Source organism: Ceratina calcarata, unplaced genomic scaffold (assembly GCF_001652005.2).
Source record: "Ceratina calcarata isolate Rehan_Ccalc_2016 unplaced genomic scaffold, ASM165200v1 scaffold250.2, whole genome shotgun sequence".
In the NCBI taxonomy this organism is placed as follows: Eukaryota; Metazoa; Arthropoda; class Insecta; order Hymenoptera; family Apidae; genus Ceratina; species Ceratina calcarata.
In genome coordinates this window covers 502,048-511,971 of record NW_017147019.1, presented here as the reverse complement: position 1 = coordinate 511,971, position 9,924 = coordinate 502,048, and the positions used below count along the sequence as shown (strand labels likewise).

Here is a 9,924-nt window from a genome sequence, read left to right as displayed (position 1 = left end):
TTTTCGAGATCTAGCCGTGGTCGTGCAATTTTCCAGGCTGCCAATCCCCCTGTCCTTTTTCTCAAAGAGAAAAGGCGTCGCATGCTCGAACACCGAGATTGCCCGCTGGTTCCTTCTGAAGCCCTTCGACGACGTTCGCAGCATCTGGGTCACGTTGAATATACGTTTAATAAACAGTTTCTCGTTGTCCTCAAAAGATTGTAAAACAACTATGGCTGGATTGGGATCATCTCACAAATTGCATTCTGTGCAGTTTTAAATTCCTTTTAATGCTTCGACTCAATTTTTTTTAATAGAAAATATTCTTCCTGCGTATGTGAAGGATTGAATCGCTGGAGGAAATGCGGTTAAGCCCTGCGACACGTGAAACCCATATTTGCGCTCAGAGAGGATCTTAATGGACGAGTCAAAACGTAAGGAGGTCCCACCCCCTTTTTTAATCCGTTTAACGCGACCAGTCGGCTAACCTTGTGCACACAGACACGGGCCACGGAAATGTAAATACGAGAAAAGGATCGGTCGGGACAACGCCAAATATCTACGGGGCGTGAGGCTCGGAAGAATGGAACAGTTGACCCTCGTCGCGAGGATTTTATTGGGCTAGGTCTCTAACGCCGGTCGTGCGACGCATTCTCAGAATCCTGTCTATCGATGAATGATTTGTGGATTTAATAGAGCGCGTTTCAAAGTTGCTCCGAGGCAAATTGAAATGATTCCCTTCTCATGTTACAACGTTCAATCCAACTTTTCCTCCGGCTTCTCTTACTTCGTCTTCCACAATTGTTCGCGACCTTTTATGAGAGAAATGAAAAAGAAAAGACGAGAAGAATGAAATGCTGGAACTATATTTCTGAACCTCGAAATGAATTACGGAGTCAACGAACTGGTGTCAAGTGGATTCAAAATTCAATAATTAAATACGTTGCATTAAGAATGTCCAGAAAATCACTTGATACATGTTCAACCAATTAGTATCACAATGAGAGAAAGGGTTTAACGGTTCACTTGCCAGGTCGAATCGAGGTGCACCCAATCCGTAAACAAATGCCACGCAACAATGCCATTAAACCGAGGGGTCATTAATTAAGTGCACTCTATTCGTTCGAGTGGGACGAGGAAAACGCGAAGCCCTTTTCGGTACGAAGGAACCTGGCGTACCGTCGGCATCCGCCATGAAATACGAGTGCCACTCTCAGGCGAAGCGGAAGAATTTTAGTATCGACGTTCTTAGAATCGAGCATTTTTCAAAATTACTCAGACGGAATGGCGCATTACGTGTATAACCGGTTTAATGAAATAATCGAATTTCTTATGATGAAGTTCACTTTAAAATATTCTCTTATCTCTTGTATAATAAAAATTCATTTTTCTGATGCGAATCGATTAAAGTGGATGCGGGATACAGGATCACACGTGACGCTGCTGATGCTCCTGAATACTAGGACACCTTTGAGAAAAAACGGAGTTCCTAAACGCGCGAGACAACCTTTCAACCGTCGATGCAAGGAAAATAGGTCGACCGTTTTGCCAGTAGATCCGGTCTCGCCTTAGCTACGCGATAAGCTATCAGAGGCAATGCAATCTAGACTAGACAGTGACGGTATGGAACGGAAACACGTGTGTGTACAGGACGTCGCGCCAAATATTCGATTATCAGTTATAAAGGATCTCGATAACGAAAGTGCTTAAAGGAAATTGGAAAATCTTCAAGAGATGGTGCAGTATTCTTCGACCGAGACTATCCAAAATACGTAAAAAATATTAAAATAAATGTCAAGGATGGAACGATAATTATTATCGATACAGATTCAAATTCAACTTTCGGAGGTACTTAAGTAGTTGCAACATGGATCGAACGTTGGGCTATTAATCATCATCATCGGCGGGCGGAGCCTTCGGCAAAACAATCGCATGAAACTTGTACCGGGCGATAAATCATGCCCGCCGGCAACTTTGCGGAACATTTACCCCTTCGGACAATGAATAGCCGGCGATATAATACTGTCTCGACCGCGATTAATAAACCTGCGCCCGGCAAAACCCTGCACGACGGTCTATCAACGTGTACAGATTTAAGAAAACTGCAATTATATCAAATCTAGATCAGCGTAGTGCCGCGATCCGCGCGTGAATTTATATATGTTTTCTTTAATTACGTCAATCGCAGAATAAACACTCGCTGTAGGAAAGTGAGATTAAATCAAAGTAACAATTTTCAATTTAAAGTTTAATTAAATTCCGAGATCGCTATATATATTCCGGCTAATTTTATTAGTCCATGGGTCGCTTGTTTTTTCCCCGGAAATACATTCGAGATACGCGATTACATTTCCAGGTTAAATGAATTAAACGGAACTGTGTAATTCTACTATTTTCAGAATTCAATGAAAAATGGTCGAACAATGTGATTACCTTTAATAAAATAAATAATTTGACGAAGGAAACAAGAGATACAACATTCTTTTGAGGTTTCATCATAATAGAGGTTTCACTGAAATTTGAGTAAAAACAAAATATTGAACAAGATGTTTCATGCTCCGAATTACTCCGATTTCATGCATTCTATCTCGTGCCTGCGTCTATTAAAAGTTCTAACTACTATTACGTGTTCCGTGTTGAATGGAACAGTTCATAAACGGAAATTTGAAGCTCATTTATGCAAAGGAATAAAATTACTGCGGATCTCCCGCGAAAGTTGGTTTATTAAAACTTATTATTCGACGAGATAAGAAATGGGAATTGGCAACATTTGTAGCTGGCCGTCGTCAATTAGCTCTTGTTCTACGCTCGCAACGGACAAATTTAATGGCCGCGATTGGTCTCGCCGGCAGATAAAATTAGCATAGACATAAGTGAGCACGATTTTTTATAGCCGGTTAGCACACCGTCCCTCATTGTCCCGGTATTATATTACCGGGAGAGGGACATTAATTCGTCGCCGAAGGGCGGCTAATGTTATGTAAATGTCTCATTAACGAGCTGACACTCAAATCACGACGGTCGTAACGCAGCCATTCAATGGCACCTTTAATTAATCTTGAAGCGTCAACGGTTTTCACGAATCGTGAATAATAATTACGTCAAGCGCTGCTCTCTTTCGCCTCGCGTCAATTACGAACGTTAATTAATGGCGAATAGAAGACGGTTAAAGGGAAGAAATTAATAAATACGAGCGCGGAGACTACGTACCGAACTGATTAACGCATTCCCGTGCCGATACTCGCTGATAACGATCATTATTATCGCATTGTCTAAGTACCGGCGGCTTGTCAAGCGTGTCACCACTAATTGACGCTTTACGTAGATCCGGTGTCCACGCTAATTGCATTCCTTACTCAATTTCCATTACGGAACCGGTCGTCGCCGCTCATCTCGACGGGGACTGACAACTTTATGGCCGATCAACGCGCTCGATCCGATCAGATACCGCCGGACGAAGGTGTAACCTGGCGCTAAGTGGCGTATTCTCGCGCGGGCCATTGTTGCCGAAACGTTTAAGTTAATCCCGACGTTCGATCGGCCGATACACTCGGGTTAAATAAGGATTAGCGCGGTGACTTGGCGAGGTTTAAAGAACGAACTTGCTCGATCATCGGCCTGTCGTTCCTCTTCGAAGACCGTGGACACTTTCCACGGGACGACCCGTGAAAAACTTTACTCGGAACGCCGGCAGATCGGTATCGGTCACTGTTAAAGCGACGTTAAAAGGCGTGTGAGAACGTTCTTCGACTCGCCTCGGAAAATACACTTTGCCGTGTGGACATAAAACGGGTTAGCTCGAATTTCTCGAGGTCTGCGAGGATCGATACTTGAGAGACGTTCCAAGGAAACAATCCACCAGCACGGAAGTATATCCTCTCCACTTCTGTTAACGAGAAGTGGCCGCGGGAAGACGTGGTCACGAAAAACACTCGGACGAGTCCCCGCAGGCTGATAGGTCGTTGATCAAACTTCGGGTAGAACTCTGAGTCCGGGACTCGATTGCCCTGGAATCGAGTGGACGAATCCAGTAAGTCGTCGGATAGATTAGATTTCGCCCCTGGTAGTGTGTAATCGTGGGACGACTACAAATCTTCCGACCCTTCGTGACCAGCTGAAGCTCACCGCTCAGGTTCTCATATACAGTCCTCATAAATGCACGTGTGTCTACGTAAGTTATGTACGTAGGGTTGGTGACGAGACACAATAAGTGTTTTTTTGCAACGTCACCGCGAGATGCAAAAAGAATGTCGCTTCATAAAAGGGAGGATCGAAATTAAGTGGCTATTTCATGGTACTAATTATGACAAATAGGGACACGTTCTATCAATCTTATTCTCTTTCTGGCATTTATCATCACACTGCGAATTTTACGTGTCTATAAAAAATTTTGTTATAAAAATCATTGTACATAGCATTGACAATAAAATGATTAAATAATTTTTAATAAATTTCCTCTTTTTAAATTGACTACAAGTTTTATTTTATACATATAAGAATCTGCAATCTATTGCCAATTGGACGTGCAAGGGTCGACCTAATTTCTCATGAAATTGGTAGTGAAAACACTTGCGTCGTTTTATTCATTTATTTAATTAACTGGCAAGTGTTTCTGCGAGAGGTCAGAGATAGCGAAATGCACAATGTAATCAAGGTACGCGGCTACATGTTAGACTAGTACAGATCTTATTATGTACCAGAGCCGTGTGGTGAATTTCAATGAAAATCGACCGCGTACTTCCACTCATATCGCTAATTACGAAATCGTCAAATGGTTTCAACATACGAGATAAGAAGTATCAAGAGTTCTACACTGCACGTGCGAGCGTAACTACTTTCACCGATTCACTCACGACCACATCTTTGCTCGAGCCTCCATGTATAATACGAACTGATTAAGTAAAACATGAAATCGATAAACACTGAAATGATTAATCAAATATTGTTCTCCGAGAATATTAATTAATTTTTCAATTATACTGATTCAGATATTACGCGCGTAGTGTCGTGTCATTTTAATTACCAGTTCATAATATTAATTACGACAAAGAATAAAAAGTTATGAGAGTTTACCTAATCTATAATATCGAGAGTTATAGCAGAATGTAATAAGTGTGTTGTGCTTAGCCATGGCATTGCGTATTAAGTAACATTTCTCAAAAGAGGCTCAGTGGTCTAGGGGTATGATTCTCGCTTTGGGTGCGAGAGGTCCCGGGTTCAAATCCCGGCTGAGCCCAATTTTTTTCATTCATGAAATAGATTTTTACAAATCCTCATATAAAAGCGTACAATATATTTTCTTCAATTTCGTTGAATTCATTAAATTGGTACGTTCGGCATTCATTGTACGACTAAAATATTCGCAATAACAACGAGATTTTCCGAGGCTAAATAGTTACGAGCTCCGAAGCTCGTAAATCAATCTCCGCAAGCGGCAGATGCTCATTTGCATTTCAGTTTTATTATACCACGGCTCAACTCGAGTCCACCGCGTCTATAATATATTTTCTCTATTAAACGTCGTCAGTGAGAGATTATATACGTTCTTACGAATTTTTTCCTCGGTCATCGTCATTCTTGCATCATTTTTGAACTACGTGCCCTATTACATTATAAATTAAACACCGTCCCTGGAATTGACCAAAAATAAAGTGGCATTTAGGAGGTTTGGCGTCGGATCAATTTCATGGACGGAGAGGCAGGTGAAATTGTAATCAGAAGTTATTATGTCGATTATTATTAACCCTTCGAGGCGTCACGCACCGGTACGTTTTTCGGTTAAAACCGAGTTGATGGAGCCTGCAGTAATTTCCTGAATGCTGCCGAGGGCAGATGCGTGGGACGCGCGTGCTTCACGGTTTGACGTGAAAATCAAACAGGATATAGGGAAAGCGATACTTGCGATAGACACCTGCTAGCTAGTAACGATCACCTAATGACTCGTAAAAACTTCCTAATAATCTTGATAGAAAGCAGCAATACGTCGAAATCGTTTAAAAAAACATATGAACATTCTTACCTGTTTCTGGATTTTATTCAAATCACGAGGATTCACGAAATCCATCAGACCTGACTTTTATATTTGTATTAAAATGTTAACAAAGCGTATGAAATATTTATTTTGGATTTTCGACTGCGTGCGAAACGAGGCCTTTGACATACAAATTGCTCTCAGCGATGACAGGCCCTCGTGTAATCAATGAATACCGCAGCACCATATTCGGGAATTTCAACACGATTTTAAATTGAATTCAGGGACGAAGATACCGATGTTTGTAGGCGGTGCAGTAGAATTATTTCCACGTCATTGGACAAGTACAGTGCGCGTAGCCGCGGTAGCAAAACGTCGTAGGCAACGCGAGCCGATGATCGCACAATGCAGACGCCTCACAATGAGACTGCTCGGGCTTTTCCAAAAGTATTCGGGTTTTGTGCGCTATCATCGAAAACCAACCGACAAGGGACAAAATGGAACGGTTCGTTCTTCGTATTAATATTATTGTTGAAAATGATGAGGGAATGTTAACACGGGGATGGATAATAATTATTAATGATATAAGGAACGAAGAGTGTAGGTATGCAAATTAGCTGAGGCTCATAAATGGAAATAGCACGCATCCGTCATAATAAATTCAAATGAACGCGGTAAATCAAGTTTATACTGCGATCCCTCGTCGACCGTGAGTCCAGATCAAAGATGACCCGAAAGTAAATGTTTTAATCCCAACCCAGTTTCTCCGGGCATTGAATGAAGGACTGATTCAACGGTGATAAAAATGTCCCCTTTTGGTAACCGCCCTGAATTAAAATTGTGTTACTAATTTTCACGACATGCAACGTTTAATTTAATTTGAAAGTACTTTGTGGCGAGAAAAGCAACGCGTCTTTATACACGAGAGAAACTCGTTGCACTGATTACTTAGAATAAGGATTCTCGGCGTCGAAACGCGTCTCATTGTCCGCCGGTGTTGCAAACACGAAAAAACGGTTTCAACTTTCGAGTGGCCGCGTTCCCTGGTTGGTCTCGTCACCGCAGAATTCCCCCTCGGACCGAAAGCTCGAGAGAACCGCAGCGGCAACCCCCGCCGTTCTGAAGCTCTCGAGTGCTGTCGCAGTGACTCTTTTCAACTTTGATCGAGCGCCACTCCAATGCGCATAAGATGAAATGAATTAGCGCCCCGGAACCGGAAACCCTCGCTCGGTCACCCTCCCCAGACGGCCTCTCTCTCTCCGTTCAGTTTCCATTCGTTTGTTTCCAGGCGCGAGAACCGTTGCGGTTTCCCTACCCATGAAAAGGTTTTGCGACCACAATTTTTCTCGAGTGCCGCGACTCGCTCCCGACTCATTACTACCGAACAGTTTTAATGTTTTTACGTGCGACGCCATTTCCATTCTGAATAGTCTAACAGGAAGGATTTCTAATTCGTTTATTTTAGTAATCTCGAGTTAATTAAAATTCACTGACGAATTGGTCACGCCGATGGAAATGTGACCGATCGAAATCTATCGAGAATTATCGCGGATCTTCTCTCATACATTATGGTTGATTTGTCCCTTCATGATCGCGTCGATACCAATGGGAGTAATAGTGAATACCGTATCACCGCGTAATTACAATTTCAATAGTAATCAGCGGAACGTAATGCGACATGCTGTGTTTCTATTAAAACCATAACCGGGACGTCTCGGTTGAAATAATTAAACCATCAGCTGCATCGTTAAATAGACGAAAATTGCGAGGGTGTATATTAATCTAGATTTCTAATGTGTTTGCACGTACTGAAAAGGATGCAGGTTCAATAACGTTAGCACTCGTGTGCCTCGAGGCAACGGTCAATTTAATTCGCTTTGCCGAAAATTCTGGTAACACAAAGTCGAAACGTGTCTAATTATCTGACTCCTCGTTAGTTGAAATCCCGCTATAATTCCTGGCTGAGATTAGACCCAGATCCCGTCTGTCCGTCCCGTTGATTACCACGGGACCGGTTCAAATTTTAATGGATTTGTAAAGGAGCCAGCGTTCCGTATATCTGCATATCACTCGCGCGAAATCGAATTGAATTCCTTGGCGTGACGAGACTGAGCACGCGAGGGCCCGGAAAATTGAATCGCGGCGACCACCGGCGACGATCCAGTCGCACGATCATTTAGTAAGTCGATACAGAATTCACTGTGTGTGACAGGCAAACCGGAAACCTGCCGATGCGATGCCCAGCCGTGAGGCAAACGCTGCTTTGATGATTAAAGGGGAAGCTCGCGCGCGGAACCGGGTTAGTATTTTGCTCGAGACTCCGTGGCAAAAGTCGCGCTTACCGATGTTCGCTGATCCAAATAAACCGCGATAAGACCCGGAGGCACGACGCGGAAGCTATCTCAAGTAAATTGATTGCTCGTGTACCGGGAGAAATCGTATTTGGGAAACGAGACGAATGGAGAGAGCTGAACATTCGCAGTAAAGCTAACGCGATAATACGATTAGGTCATAGCTGTCGACTACTGCTTCATCAGCTTGTTTCGTGCTGCATACAACAAATTTCTTCCCTCCTGCCGAACGACCAAAGCGCGTTATCGTGCTTCCTATAAATTGTCAAAGATCCGCCTCGGAATTCCAATGTTATTCCTAGTTTTCGTTGGACGCCGTTCGGAAACGTTGAATAACAACGATACTTTGAAGCGTATTCGATTGGCTCTCTGTCGGCTGTGTGAAGTGGCGCGAAATTCGCTAAACGCTCCCTTTTAAGCCGACGGACGAGGCACTCCTCAAAGCACCGACCGTCCGGCGCGCGAAACCTCTTCACAATGAATCAAGTCAAAGAAAGCGCGAGCTTGACAATTTTTTGATTCGGACTTTTACCCAGCCATCGTCGACCGTTCATTCTCCCTCGCGGGATGAATGAGAACGAAGAAGTTCGGTGAAGATCCGAGACGGTGAATGGGGCCCGGGACCGAAAAAAAGGCATTCTGGTATTTCACGTCGGCACACCCGCTGCGAGCCAGCGAACGCGACACAAGTGTCCCATTGTCAGGTTCGACGAGGATGCAAGAGTGCCTCCGGGCATTGTCGTGTCGCTCTTTAACACCATTAACTACGTTTTACCTTAAATTTAACCGAAAGTGGGGGCCCTCTTGACAAATTTCCAGGATTTACGGCATCACGGCCGATTTCACGACGACAATAACTCCGCGACTCCTTCTGCCTTTTCAGATCTTTACAGACTCCTCCCGTCCACCGTCCGAGTGTCTTTAATCCGTTTTATTGCCGACTCGAAAATTGTTTCACAATGCGATAACTCGTGCGAGCCAAATGATAAACCGTACTAATGATCATCTGCGTTTATTTATAAAGACGCATAACTGTTACATAAAAATGTATTTCGTTTCGAACGTTTCATAGAAACCCGGTCTCGCTGCAATATCAGTTGATATAAGAGACAGTTTCGGAGATTTGTACGTCAATAAATTTTTCGATGATTATTTTCTGAATTCCAGCAAATAAATAATCCGTCCGATGTTAATGCGGTATTTTAGTGCATGCCGTCGGCAATAACTCGTAGGAAAATCGATAACCGTAGCTGTATCAGCGATCCACTCGGAATTGCGCAGCGAAACGCATCGCGGAATTGGTACAAGCGCCCCTCGTTTGCTTTCTGTATACACAGAATGAAATATTTATCGATCGTCCACCCGTTTAACGTGAGAATTTCATGAACTTGCGGAATAATTAATTAAATACTCGTTGAAATGTACTGGCCATGTGTATAACACGATTGAATTAACCAATGATGAACTGTTTTCGCATTCAACAGAGAAGAAAAACGCTTTGCTAGTAATAATATGTAAATATTAGAGCAGGTATCATTAGTGGATGATGAATGATTCGAGATAACGATGGTTGGTTCATAGATTTCAATGATATTTTATTTCTCATAAAAATATGCGATTAGA

The 9,924-nt window shown here is 42.9% G+C and overlaps 1 non-coding gene across 1 annotated transcript; it reads left to right on the top strand.

Moving 5' to 3' along the window:
• The first annotated feature begins 5,143 nt into the window (after positions 1-5,143).
• TRNAP-UGG (transfer RNA proline (anticodon UGG)) lies at positions 5,144-5,215 on the top strand. The gene has a single exon. It is a non-coding gene; the product is annotated as a tRNA-Pro (tRNA).
• The last annotated feature ends 4,709 nt before the right edge of the window (positions 5,216-9,924 follow it).